The 12,201-nt window shown below is 33.5% G+C and overlaps 1 pseudogene; it reads right to left on the reverse strand.

Annotated features, from left to right (window-relative positions):
* Positions 1 to 11,352: 11,352 nt before the first annotated feature.
* LOC140693434 (heat shock transcription factor, Y-linked pseudogene) lies at positions 11,353 to 11,907 on the reverse strand (annotated as a pseudogene).
* Positions 11,908 to 12,201: the final 294 nt, after the last annotated feature.

The following is a 12,201-nucleotide window of genomic DNA, read 5'->3' on the forward strand; positions in this document are numbered from 1 at the left end:
AAGTGATAACAGTGTAAGAATTATTGGGTGAGTGATATCTTATTTCATTAGTTTGAAAATACAATCTTATTTACGCTTGGCGTATATTTTTTGCTCAGAAATCTGCTAAAAGCCTAATGGGGGTTCCTTTGTAGATTATCATAACTTTTTTTGGCTGTCTTTAAAATTTTACTCTGTCATTGTGTTTTCAATTTGCATATGACGTATATTGAAGGAGGTCCCTTTGTCTTAAAGTTATTGGTGTTTTGTTGGTTCATGGACTTGTATATCAGTTCCTTACACAGGTTTGGGAAGTTATCAATTTTAATTCTTTAAATAAACAATCAGCTAACTTCTAACTTTCTACCCCCCCCCAGGATTCCACACTAATGTGCACTTCCTGAGGAAGTGTATGGCTACTGTAGAATTTCCCCACTTTTAAATATCTTGAATCTCTGCCCTCTCCTAACATTTCTAGTTTTTTATTGGTGAGTTTTCTAATCTCTCTTGCAGAAAGACACTCTACTTCCAATGCTTTCTGTTGCATTCTTCATCTCATTTATTAAGTTCTCCTGGTCCACCAATAATGTTAGGTTATTTTATATTTTCAGTCTCTTTGGTAATGTATTCCTTATCATCATTTCATTTATTCCTGAGCTCACTAAACTGCTTTCTCAGTTTTGTTTTTTGTATTGAGTTTCTGTATGACAATTATTTGGATTCTCTATTAATTATATGGCAATATACCATGACGTTAACTTTGTTTCCTGCAGGGCTGACATTGTGTGTGTGTGTGTGTGTGTGTGTGTGTAGGTGTGTGTGCGTGTGTTTCTGTGTCTGTGTCTGTGACGGTGTCTGTGTGTGTCTATCTGAGTGTTAGCGTGTCCTATAAAGTTACTGTGATTGGTCTTGATCTTGATAGATTATTGCTCTGATGACACTAAATAACAGATTGGGAGTTGGAGTCCTTGCTTTTGTTTTCTGGTAGCTTGCAATATTGCACAATTATTGGTTTTACTTACCTGAGCTACCTCTGATAATATTTCAAAATGGCACTTTCCTGACGCTACTGTGTGGATAAAAGATGTGCTTTCATTGTCACTTCTTAGAATTCTCTGGTAGTTAATGCCACTGTTGTCACTGGGACGGAGAACCCTTCCTTTTATCTGATATCCCTTGAGAATCAGTGTACACATTGAGGAAAGTTGTAAAGACAGGTGGGTATTTGGAATCAGGCAAGTGCCTTTCCCATGTCCAGTGTTGCAAGGTAACTTGACTCCACCACTGTGAATGGGGAGTAGGGACAGATTCATGAATGTCTAAGTGTCTGAAGGATGGAAACTCTGTCTCCATTGTGGCTCCCTCCTAGTTACCTGTGATCATGAATACTGGTGCAGTTGGAGGCCGAAGCTGCGTGAACCACTGAGACCCTGTTTTCACTGGGTTCTTTGAATTTACAGACTCAGAAATCCTATTCAGGGGGCCTTGGTTGCAGACACCAACTCTGCTCTTCCCTCAGTTCAACCTGTTTTGTGTGCTTTAGTCCACTGAACTTCACCTGTTCGCATGCGTTCTGGAGTATTGTTTGTGTTGTGGTTATTTTTGGTCAGATGTGAATGTTTTACTGACTGTAGATGTAAAGGGAGAGACAAAAATAGTTTCAACTTATGTCACATTTAAAAGTATATAGTTTTTCAACTAAAAGCTTAAATTCTAATTAGGAAATTATAACACTAAAGAAAGTAAATAAATCACTTCCCTTAATATCATAGTACTACAAAATATTTTGAATTTCCTGGGTTATTTTCTTCAATGTTTTACCCACCTACATGCACATTTTACTGAAATATACCCCTATAATCTCTTTAAAATCAATTAAATTATTAAAATATTTCCCTGTGCTCTAAATATAGCACTTTTTTTCTCTAATTTATTAATTGTAGCTTCAACATTTCTGTCTTCTCCATCCTTCTACCCTTTCCCCACAGGAAACCACTACTTGGTACACTACACATATATATGTGATTCTTTTTTTGTTTTTTAATGATTATTTTTCTTATATCATTATTTTCCCAATTTAAGTGACAACGTAGAGTGTTTTTCCCTGTATGACTTATTTTCCTATGTGCAACATTCTCTGGGTCCAGTCACATTGTTCCAAATGGCAGAATTTTACTATTTAATATACAATGAATAATTATTTATTTTGTTATCTATATCCCACATCTATTTCAGCCAATCATCTGTTGATGGGCAGTTGAGTTGGGCTTCTACCCTTGACTACTATAAATGATGATGTTAAGAACATTGGGGGTAATATATCCTTTAAGTTAATGTTTTCATTTTTTTTTCAGATTTATACCAAAAACTGGAATTGCTGCAACATATAATGCTTCTGTTTCAAGTTTTCTGGGCACTGTCCACACTTTTATAATAGTGGATGCATCAATTTATATTTCCACCAACAGTGTAGCTGGGTTCACTCTTATTGACATTCTGATTAATGTTTGTCATTTGTAGACATTTTGTTAATAGCCATTTTGGTTGCTGTACGATTATTTCATTCTGGTTTTGATTTATGTTTTCCTAATGAATAGCAACGTTATGTTTCTTTATATGAGCATGAAAATCATCCACATGTCTATTTTTGAAAAGTTTCCATGAGGATTCTTCAGCTGTTTTTCATTTGGGGTCTTTATTTTTTAAATATTGAGTCTAATATGCTATATATATATTATGGATTTTAACATTTTGTAGGTCTCATTGTCTGAAATTTTTCCTTCTATTCTGTCTGTTATCATATGTCTTGTTGAAGGTTTCCTTTGCTCTGCAAAAGTTTTTGCACTTCACACTTATATAAGAAATAGAATCCCTGTATCGCAGAATACATCTATTTTTTCCTCAGTAAACTAAAAACTGTAATTGTTAGTTTTCCTTTTTTTTTAATTTGGAGACAGATCTAAAATAAAGATTGCTATGATTTATCTCAAAGTCAGTTCTGCTCCTGTTCTTGGTCAAATATTGTATAGTTTCATGCTTTAAATTTCGGGAATTAATCCATTTTATCTCATTTTTTATACTATGGAAGGAAGTATTTTAACATCTTCCTTTTACATGTACTGTCCTGTTTTCTCAGAACTACTTTTTGAAGAGACTATCTTTTTTCCATTGTATACTCTTGCAACCTTCATTGCAGACTAATTGACCATATGTGTGTGGGTTTATTTTCAGACTCTTTATTTTGTTCCATTTTTCTCTGTGTTTCTATAAGTGCCATATTTTGATGTATTGATTACTGTAACTTTGTAGTATGTTCTAAACTCAGGGAGGGTAATACCCACAGCTTCATTCATTTTTCAAAATAATTTTAAAAATTTGGGACTTTCAGATATATGTTCAAATTTTATTATTTTTTTCCTTGTTTTGTGAAGAAACTTTTGGATTCTGTGAAAATAGAAATTTATTAAAAGAAAAAACCTGAGAAAAATACTAAACTGTGGAGGATAAAGCATACAATATTAACAACAACTGGATTGCTGTATAAATCAAACAAAAAATATATAAAGAAAAATGACAACAGAAACAAAATCCATGGGGTTTAACAAAAGCAGTATTAATAGGGATACTTATAGCAAAATAATCCCACTTATACAAATAAGAAACACGTCTCTTACAACATATTCTTACAACCAAATGTTGTAGCAAAATAATAAATAAACATGTTAGTAGAAGGAAAGACAGTTGAAAGGTCAGAACATAATTAAATAAAATAAAGATTAAAAACAGAAACATTTGATCAAACTAAATAATAGCTTTTCAAAGATAAATAATGTTGATAATCTTTAACCATACACATGAGCAGAAAAGAGAGTACAGATTAATAAGCTCTGAAATAAATGAGAAGTTACAGCTTATATCAAAGAAATACAAAGCATCACATAAAGCTACAACAAATTATATGCTTATAAAATGGAAACCCTAGAAGAAATATACAATTTCTGAGAAAGACATAATTTCCAGAATGGAATGAGAAATAGAAAATATGAACGGATTGTCACTAATGAAATTGAATCAGTAATTTAACAAAATCTCCCAAGAAACAAATTTCCAGGCCTAGACAGCTTCACAGGTGATTTCTGCCAAACATTTAAAGAATAACTGTCACATATACTTCTCAGCGTATTCCAAAAATTTCGAGAGGAAGGGAGGATCACTACCCCAAATTTCTGTATCACATTACTACTAAAACTGGAACAAATACTTCAAAAAATTACAGGTTACATACTACTGATAAGCATAGATGCAAAAATCAATACTAAATTGTTAGCAAATCAAACAATACATTAAGAGTATTATACAATATGATTAAATCCATTTTACTCCAGGGATGCAAAAGTGATTGAATACCCACAAATTAATCAGTATGTTACACCACACTAACAATAAGAAGAATAAAATTTATACGGTCACCTCAATAGAGCCATAAAATGTTTTGACAAATTCAGTATCTATTTATGAATATATTTCTCCTCAAAGTGGGCATGAGGAAACATACCTCAACACAGTTAAGGTCTTATACGACAAGAACTCAGCTAACATGACACTCACTGATTAAAATCTGAAAGCATCTCCAATAAGAGCAGGAAGAAGACAAAAATGCTCACTCTTACCCCTTTTATTCATTATAGTATTGGAAATTCTAGCCATAGCTATCCAAAATAAAAGAAAGTAAAATATAGCTAATTAAGGAAAGGAGTAAAAGTATCTGTTTGCAGATGACATAATTTAAACAGAAACCCTAAAGAAGACGCCACAAAACTACTAGGGCTTATCAATGCATTTGGTAAAATTTCCGAATGTAAAATTAACATACAGAAATCTTGCATTTCTACACACTATCAAGAAGCTAACTGATACAGAAAGTGAGGGAACTGCATCATTTACTGTTGCATTAGAAAAAAAAATCAAGAAATATATCCAACCAAGGAGGTAAAGGACCTGTACTCAGAAATCTATAAAATATTTATAACAGAAATTGAAGGTAATGCAAACAGATGAAAGAATATACTGTGTTCGTAGATGAGGAAACATATATTGTTTAAGTGGCAGAATAAGCCAAGAAAATACACTTATTAAATTCAGTTCCCCCAAAAATACCAAGGGCATTTTCAGACACCTACAAAAAATAATTCTAAAATTTACATGTAAAGACAAAAGAATTGAAATCACTAAAAAAAAAAAAGAAAAAAGAAAGAAAAGAAAACAAACAAAATAAAAACACAAACAACTTTGACAAAGAACAAAGAGGATGTATTACAGTCCGTGATTTTAAGCTATAATACAAAGCTACAGTAATAAAAATAATATGGCAGTGGCACAAAAGAAACAGAATAATGGAACACAAATAATGCCTGAAAATGAAATTAGACAGTTATGGTCATTTAGCCCATTACAAAAAATGAATATACAGTGGGGGAAAGGTAACCAACAGGCACATGAAACCGATCAACATCACTAACCATCAGAAAAATGGAAGTCCAAAACACAATGAGATTTTATGTCACTCCTGTCAGAATGACTATTATCAAAAAGATAACAAACATAATTGTTGGTGAGGATGTAAGAAAAACAACCCGGATGCACCGCTGGAGTGAATGGAAAAATGTGCTGCCACTGTGGAAACAACATGGAGATTTATCTAAATATAAATTTGAAATATAATTCTACAGTTCCATACCTCGATACTAATTCCAAGAAAATAAAAACGCTAATTAGAAAAGATAAATGCAACCCTATATTCACTGCAGCAATATTCACAAAAGACAGGATATAGAAGCAAATTAATTGCTCATCAGTAGATGATGGAGGAAAAGATGTGTGTTTATAATGTATATATCTACCCATCTTAATTACAGATTTATCTATATTTATATATATATACACACACACAGAGACTATATATATATGCAGTATATATATATATATGAAGTATATATATATATATGCAGTATTTATACACACACACACAGATAAAAATAAAATGGGTTATCATTCAGCTGCAAAAAGTATAAGATTTTGTCATTTGCAACAAATGGGTAGAAAAAGAGGGTAATATGCTAAGTGAAATATGTCAGAAAGAGAATGACAAATGCTGAATTATTTTACTCAAATTTGGAATTTTAAACAAATGATCATAGCAACACAGAAAAGGATTTATACATATAGAAAGAAACAGGATGTTCACAAGAAGGAGGGAAATGGGGTAAGGAAAAGAAAAAGTTGAGGAAAATTAAAAGGGAAAATTTTCCAGGTGCAAGTTAAATAAATCAGGGACAAGAAATTTACTCTATGGGGAATAGTCAATAACTATTAAATATATTTACATAGCAACATATCATAACTAAATATATTCTGGTGAACAGTTTGAAATGTATTAAAAATTGCAAACAGTATTTTATGTAGGGGAAACTAGCACAGTGTTATAGAAGAAAGTACAATTCAAAAACAAATAAAGATACTTATAGGAAATTAGATTTGTAATTAACAGAGGCAGGTTTTGGAAAAGGAGAATTTGATTAATGCACTCAAAAGCTACAAACTGCCAGCCATAAAATAAACGTATTCTAAGGATGCCCTGTAATAACATGAAAATTACAATTAATACTGATTTATGTTCTATATGTATGTTGTTAAGAGAGTAGACCATAAGATTACTCATCACAACCAAACGACAAATTGTATTACTTTAAAATTTTATCTAAATGAGAAAATGAATTCTCCCAAAAGTTGCTATGATATTTATTTCATGATAGTTGTAAATCAAATCACTATCCTGTGCACCTAAACTTACACAATGTTTTATGCCAATTATATGTAAATAAAAGGGGAAGGAAAAATGAAAAGTCAATGGTCATTTTTTCCCATATCATTTCTCATGATTGTTTTAGCAGCAAGTAAACTTGACTCATGATATACATATCCTAGGTAAAGATACTCATAAATAGGTGATTCTAATAAATTGTACATAAAGATATTTATAAAATTAGTGTCTTACCATGCCTTAAACTTTCTTCATGTTAACAGCTCACTGCTTCTGTAGGCATCAAAATTTCATTCTGTGTAATCATCTGAGATTAGTGAATGGATACAAATTTAAAACTGGCTGCTCTTGCTGTGAGTGATGAAATTCACTCTCTCTGACCGATGGTCTCATCTCCCCGACAGCATCTGTAAGAATTGAACATGCTAGGTTGCTAAAAATCTCAGCATGGTAAAATCTCAGAACTCCTACAATTCTTAACTGTTTTCCAATGGGAATGCAATAATGACAAAGACTTAATTTTGGATAAGAATGTGGAGTTTTCTCATGGTTGCATAAGGGAATGTGACGATAATCCATGAGATCCACAGCAAACACTCTTGTTCAAGTCCTGGGCAAAGATGTGTAAAGATTCTGCAATATTAGGACAGAGGACTGCTTTCAAAATGATGAGGGCGCTCACTCTATTCCAGGTAGTCCAAGGGAAGAAAAGTTATTGCAATTTCTGTGTGAATGGGAATAATTCAGTGTTTCAGAATCTATAAATTAGTCAAAGTGTGTTCAAAGCCAAATTAAGTTGTGTCAACAATGAGAATTAAAAGAAAAAACTTATTCATAAGCTTAAATTAAAAAGGTGATACAGTCCTGTGCTGGGCTCTCGGTACTAAATAATGTATATGCCTCAGTCCCATTCAAGGGTTCAGTGGCTTGGCCCTAGCATCAGCTCAGAATTCAATGAACAGGTAACAATTAGTATACTGGGAGAAATATAATCTATCCCTCCCTGATTGGAAGAAAATCTGGTGTTTCAATGAAACTCTTAATTCACAGAGATTCTGCCAGATGCAGAGGAATATTTCACTGATGACTCAACTAAGACAGACTTAGTTACTGCTTAACAATCCATCCTCACACACAGACACAGTGGTACAGAGATTTGTTGTATTTAGTGGGAAGAATTCAGTGGGCAGAGCTCAGAGAATAGTTTTCAAAGCACCAGCCAACTTTTGTAGTTTTGCCAATAGTCTAGATTTTCCCAGGTAGAAAACTACAGATGGACAAACAATATTCTTCTTTAGGATTTCTAATTTTGAAAGTAAACTGTAGCTTTTGACTTATCAGTATAGAACCTTGTTAAGATGATCACGGTAAGACCCACTGTCTGATAAGGAGCTGGAAACTAGCTGCTGAACCAGCCCATCTGAACCCCAGAATGCTAATGTACGCAACAACATAGCCACCATCAGAGTTCAGCTGACAAACTAAAAAGCTTGATGTTTTTGTTGTAGGAAGAACCACTGGTGTTCAGACACAGTTCTCCAGCTGTAAGTGGTCTCTATTCTTCTCTTGGTAAAGGTCATATTGGTGGCATGTTGCTAGAGTTCACCCTGGCCAATTTGCCCATTCTCCAGATTATCAAAAGCTTTCTTCACAATAGGTGACACATTTTCAGTACTAAATTCTGCCATTACTGTCTTATCAGCTGACACTACCTGAATCATTGTGAGCAGAAGCCGTAGGCTCCCTGACTTTTCCTACAATTTTTCCAGCATTTCAGGGCATTTCACATTCTTAAAATGCTTCATATTTTATTTTAAATTAATGGGAAATAGTCAAAGACTTTCATGAATATTTTATATTTCCTAATATCTGTATAAATTTGGTATTCTTGCAGTTGGACAAATTTTTAATTCTATCACCCTCACCTCCATCTAGTCCACACATTTTAGATTGCAATTTGGTTACTGAATGCAACCACCACAGCCAAGGGTCAATTACATTTTAGATACATCCTCTGTTAAGGTTAGAAGGGGCAAAAGTTATGTGGGGTGTATAAACCTATATTAAATGTTTGCAATGGCACTGTCTTTTCTGGAAAAATCTCTGAATTTAAGAAGTAAAATAATTGGAAGGCAGTATAGTTATTGGTATGGGGAAGGATATCAGCTATTTTGGGATGGGTGGGTGATGAAGAGACAGGAAAATGTCCAGCAAATGGGAATGGAATACTTTAGACCTCTGGAGGCATGAATTAAGAAAATAATAACTTGTCTCCTGTACCTACCTCCAATTACTGTTTTGAGGGATTAGTCCTTGGGCTATGAAAAGAGCTAGTTTTTGGTGAAGAGTAAAGACCATAACAAAATAGTTGGAAAACCATGAGAGTTTTCTTGTTTCAAGAAAGTGGATTTTGCTAAAGTCAACATGTATTTTTCATTCAGTAAATACTAAAATGCATCCTGTGGCATGTGCTGAGCTTACTGTGCTGGTATCCAAGTTAGACAAGGAAAGGGGGATAGACAGAAAACATCTGGAGGAGGTGGTTTCTGTGCTGAGACAGGGATAGTCTAACAAGGTAAAAGGAGGACACCCAAAATCCAAGGATGAGCTGGATTAAAAGTATTGAGTTTGGAACTAACATTGTTGACAATCATTTGCCTGGATATATATCCAGATACAGTGAAACATAAAGATATGCCATGGTAATCAGTTGCCAGATTCATAAAGAAATGACTAAACAAATTTGAGTTTGTGTGCTTAGAGTTGGAAAGGCATTGAATGCCACCCTGAGGACGTAAACTTTACTTTGGCTGGAACATAAAGCAACATAAATTATTGACTAGAAAATATAATGTAGAATCTTCAGGGCAGGAAATGAAAGCACCAATTGGAATGCTTTTAGAACAGCACGAAGAAGACCATAGATAAAATTACTTCTTAAATTCTACCACATGATGAATGTGCCATCTTTGACTATATCATGTGATCTTTTTGATTCCGGGGATGACATAATAGAGACCATGATCCCTGGGCCGGTTACTGCATGTATCTCCTGTTCCAATCTATCCTAACTTAACACTTTTCATACTTTCCAGTATGAACCAGAATCCACTTAGTAATTTTCCCTCTCTCCATGTTTTAGTCTTTTTCCAAATTCTCCCATATTTTCTTCTTCCTTACAAGGAATTATTTAAATTTACTCCCATATTTTTCCATAAAAAGATCATATCAATCAGATATCTCTTTCTATCGTTAAATGGCAACTTAGTCTCCTGTTTAACTATATGCTATATTTAAAAAAAATAAGGAAAATACAGGTACACACCTATGATTATTGTTAAAATAAGAAAATTGCAGATATTTGATGACATTTGCCAACATCAATTTTAACTACTGTTATCCTGCATAATCTGGTAGTCCTCTGGTTGATCAGTTGTAATTAGTTTGACGTTCATAAACTGAAAATGTCTGATGAGTTGGCCTTGAAAGAGAGGTAACTGATTTATCAGCTATCACTGGCACTGAAATGCGTGGGTTGATCCCTGGTTGAAGTTTAGGAAAATGAAGTTCATTGGCAGATATTTTGTGATATCTTTATGGAAAAGTAGAAGGCTCCAACATCAGTCTAAAATAATTGCTCTGTATGGGAGAGAAGATGCTGTACTGAGAAATACAAGTTGTAGTTGTAATGGAGTTCACAATACGGCCATTTGTTTCATTGTAGCTGATTTGAGAGTGCCCGTGGACAGGGGTGAACTGATTGAAAATAGCTCGTTGATCCACTGCAATTTGTTCTGGTGGTCTCACTGACATTGATGATGGAGGAGGAAAATCACCTCTGATCGGGGTTGTTGTATCACCAATTATGTGGCTAGTAGAGGGCTTTCTTATTAGAGGCATGTTTAAATTTGCAGAAGGTTAAAATGCACTTTCTCCACTAGTGTCAGCCACAAAATCAGAATTATGTTTATCGACATTACCCCTGATTTAAAGTATTTCTTGTTGAAATCTTCAGCCAATGAAGACAACAGACAAGAATTTTTAATCTCAACTCTTCTTTTTATTCTCACTAAAAGCTGGGGACAGCCTCGTTTAACATTTGGATTATGATACAAATGCAGCTACAACCAATGGAGAAACATTTTAGTAAAATTTTAAACCAAAATACAAGACTACAATAAGGCTAACTTATAAAACCTCAGATTCCACGTTTACAATGCAAAGATAATATCATCAAAATATGAACATTGCTGACGATATTTTGAAGTTCCTTATTTGGAAACTATGCATTTAAATAGTATACTCATCAAATTTAAGAAGTCAGCCATTGCAGTAACAGTGAATGCCACTTTTTATAAGCAGCCTTAATACCTTTATTTAGATTTCTGGAATTATTCATAGTTGCAAACAAAGTTTCTCATAATATTGACTACTTAAGGCACTATCCTCATTTTTTAGAAAAAATAAAGGATTTTAGCCTTAGTAGTTTTATACAATTTTCAAAATTTAGCTTTACTTTTATATTATCATTGATTGATATACAAAATAAAATTTTATATATAAGTTACCATGTGGTAACTAAAATTTCTGAATACCTTTCTTAAAACAGAGACTTCTTTTTCTACTGCCAGAAAGTCAGCTAAACAAGCAGAACCTTGAAAATTCTACCGCACCTTCTTAAACCCATATAGGTTTAGCTGTCTAAGTAAACTTTTCATACTTCCAGTTTCAAATATTCTGAAAGGGGCCTTTCTTTCCAAAACTTCCTTCTTAAAGACATCTTCATCAATCACTATGAAATATCCATTATCATCCCACCAGATGGATTTAAATTGGTCACTCCCAGCTATTTTCCAGAGTTTTCTTGGAAATGTCAGATAACGAAAATCATTATCTTCATCTGGTTCAGAGACACAATGTGTGTATCATGGTGTTTTTATCAAGGATTCTTCAGACAAAGTCTGAAAAGCATTTTCTTCAATCATAGACCTCAAGTCCAAGTCCCCAGAAAATGTTTGATCACACAATAGAGATCTACCGGATTTTGCTGAACCAGTTGGTCCATCTTTACAAGACACAACTTGAATTTCTGAAGAATCATGTGCCATCTCAATTAAATTTATCAACAGCTACTTTTCTAATCTGCATGATTTTGAGCACTGCAGCATCAAATGCTGCTTTAGCAGGCCTGCACAGATAAACTGCTAGACCTTCACAATGAAACTCAACTTGAGTAGCTGTGACATTACAAAACAACTGGCCTCTCAGCAACTCAAGTGTAACATTCAGCCAGTGTTTACTTGTCATTCATCCAGTTAAAATGAAACATATAGGATGCTTATATTTAAAGTGTGATTTGCAAATATTATCCCAACAAAATCTTTCTAAATAATTTAATTTTG

The sequence above is a fragment of the Vicugna pacos genome, unplaced genomic scaffold (genome assembly GCF_048564905.1).
Source record: "Vicugna pacos unplaced genomic scaffold, VicPac4 scaffold_19, whole genome shotgun sequence".
Taxonomy (NCBI): Eukaryota; Metazoa; Chordata; class Mammalia; order Artiodactyla; family Camelidae; genus Vicugna; species Vicugna pacos.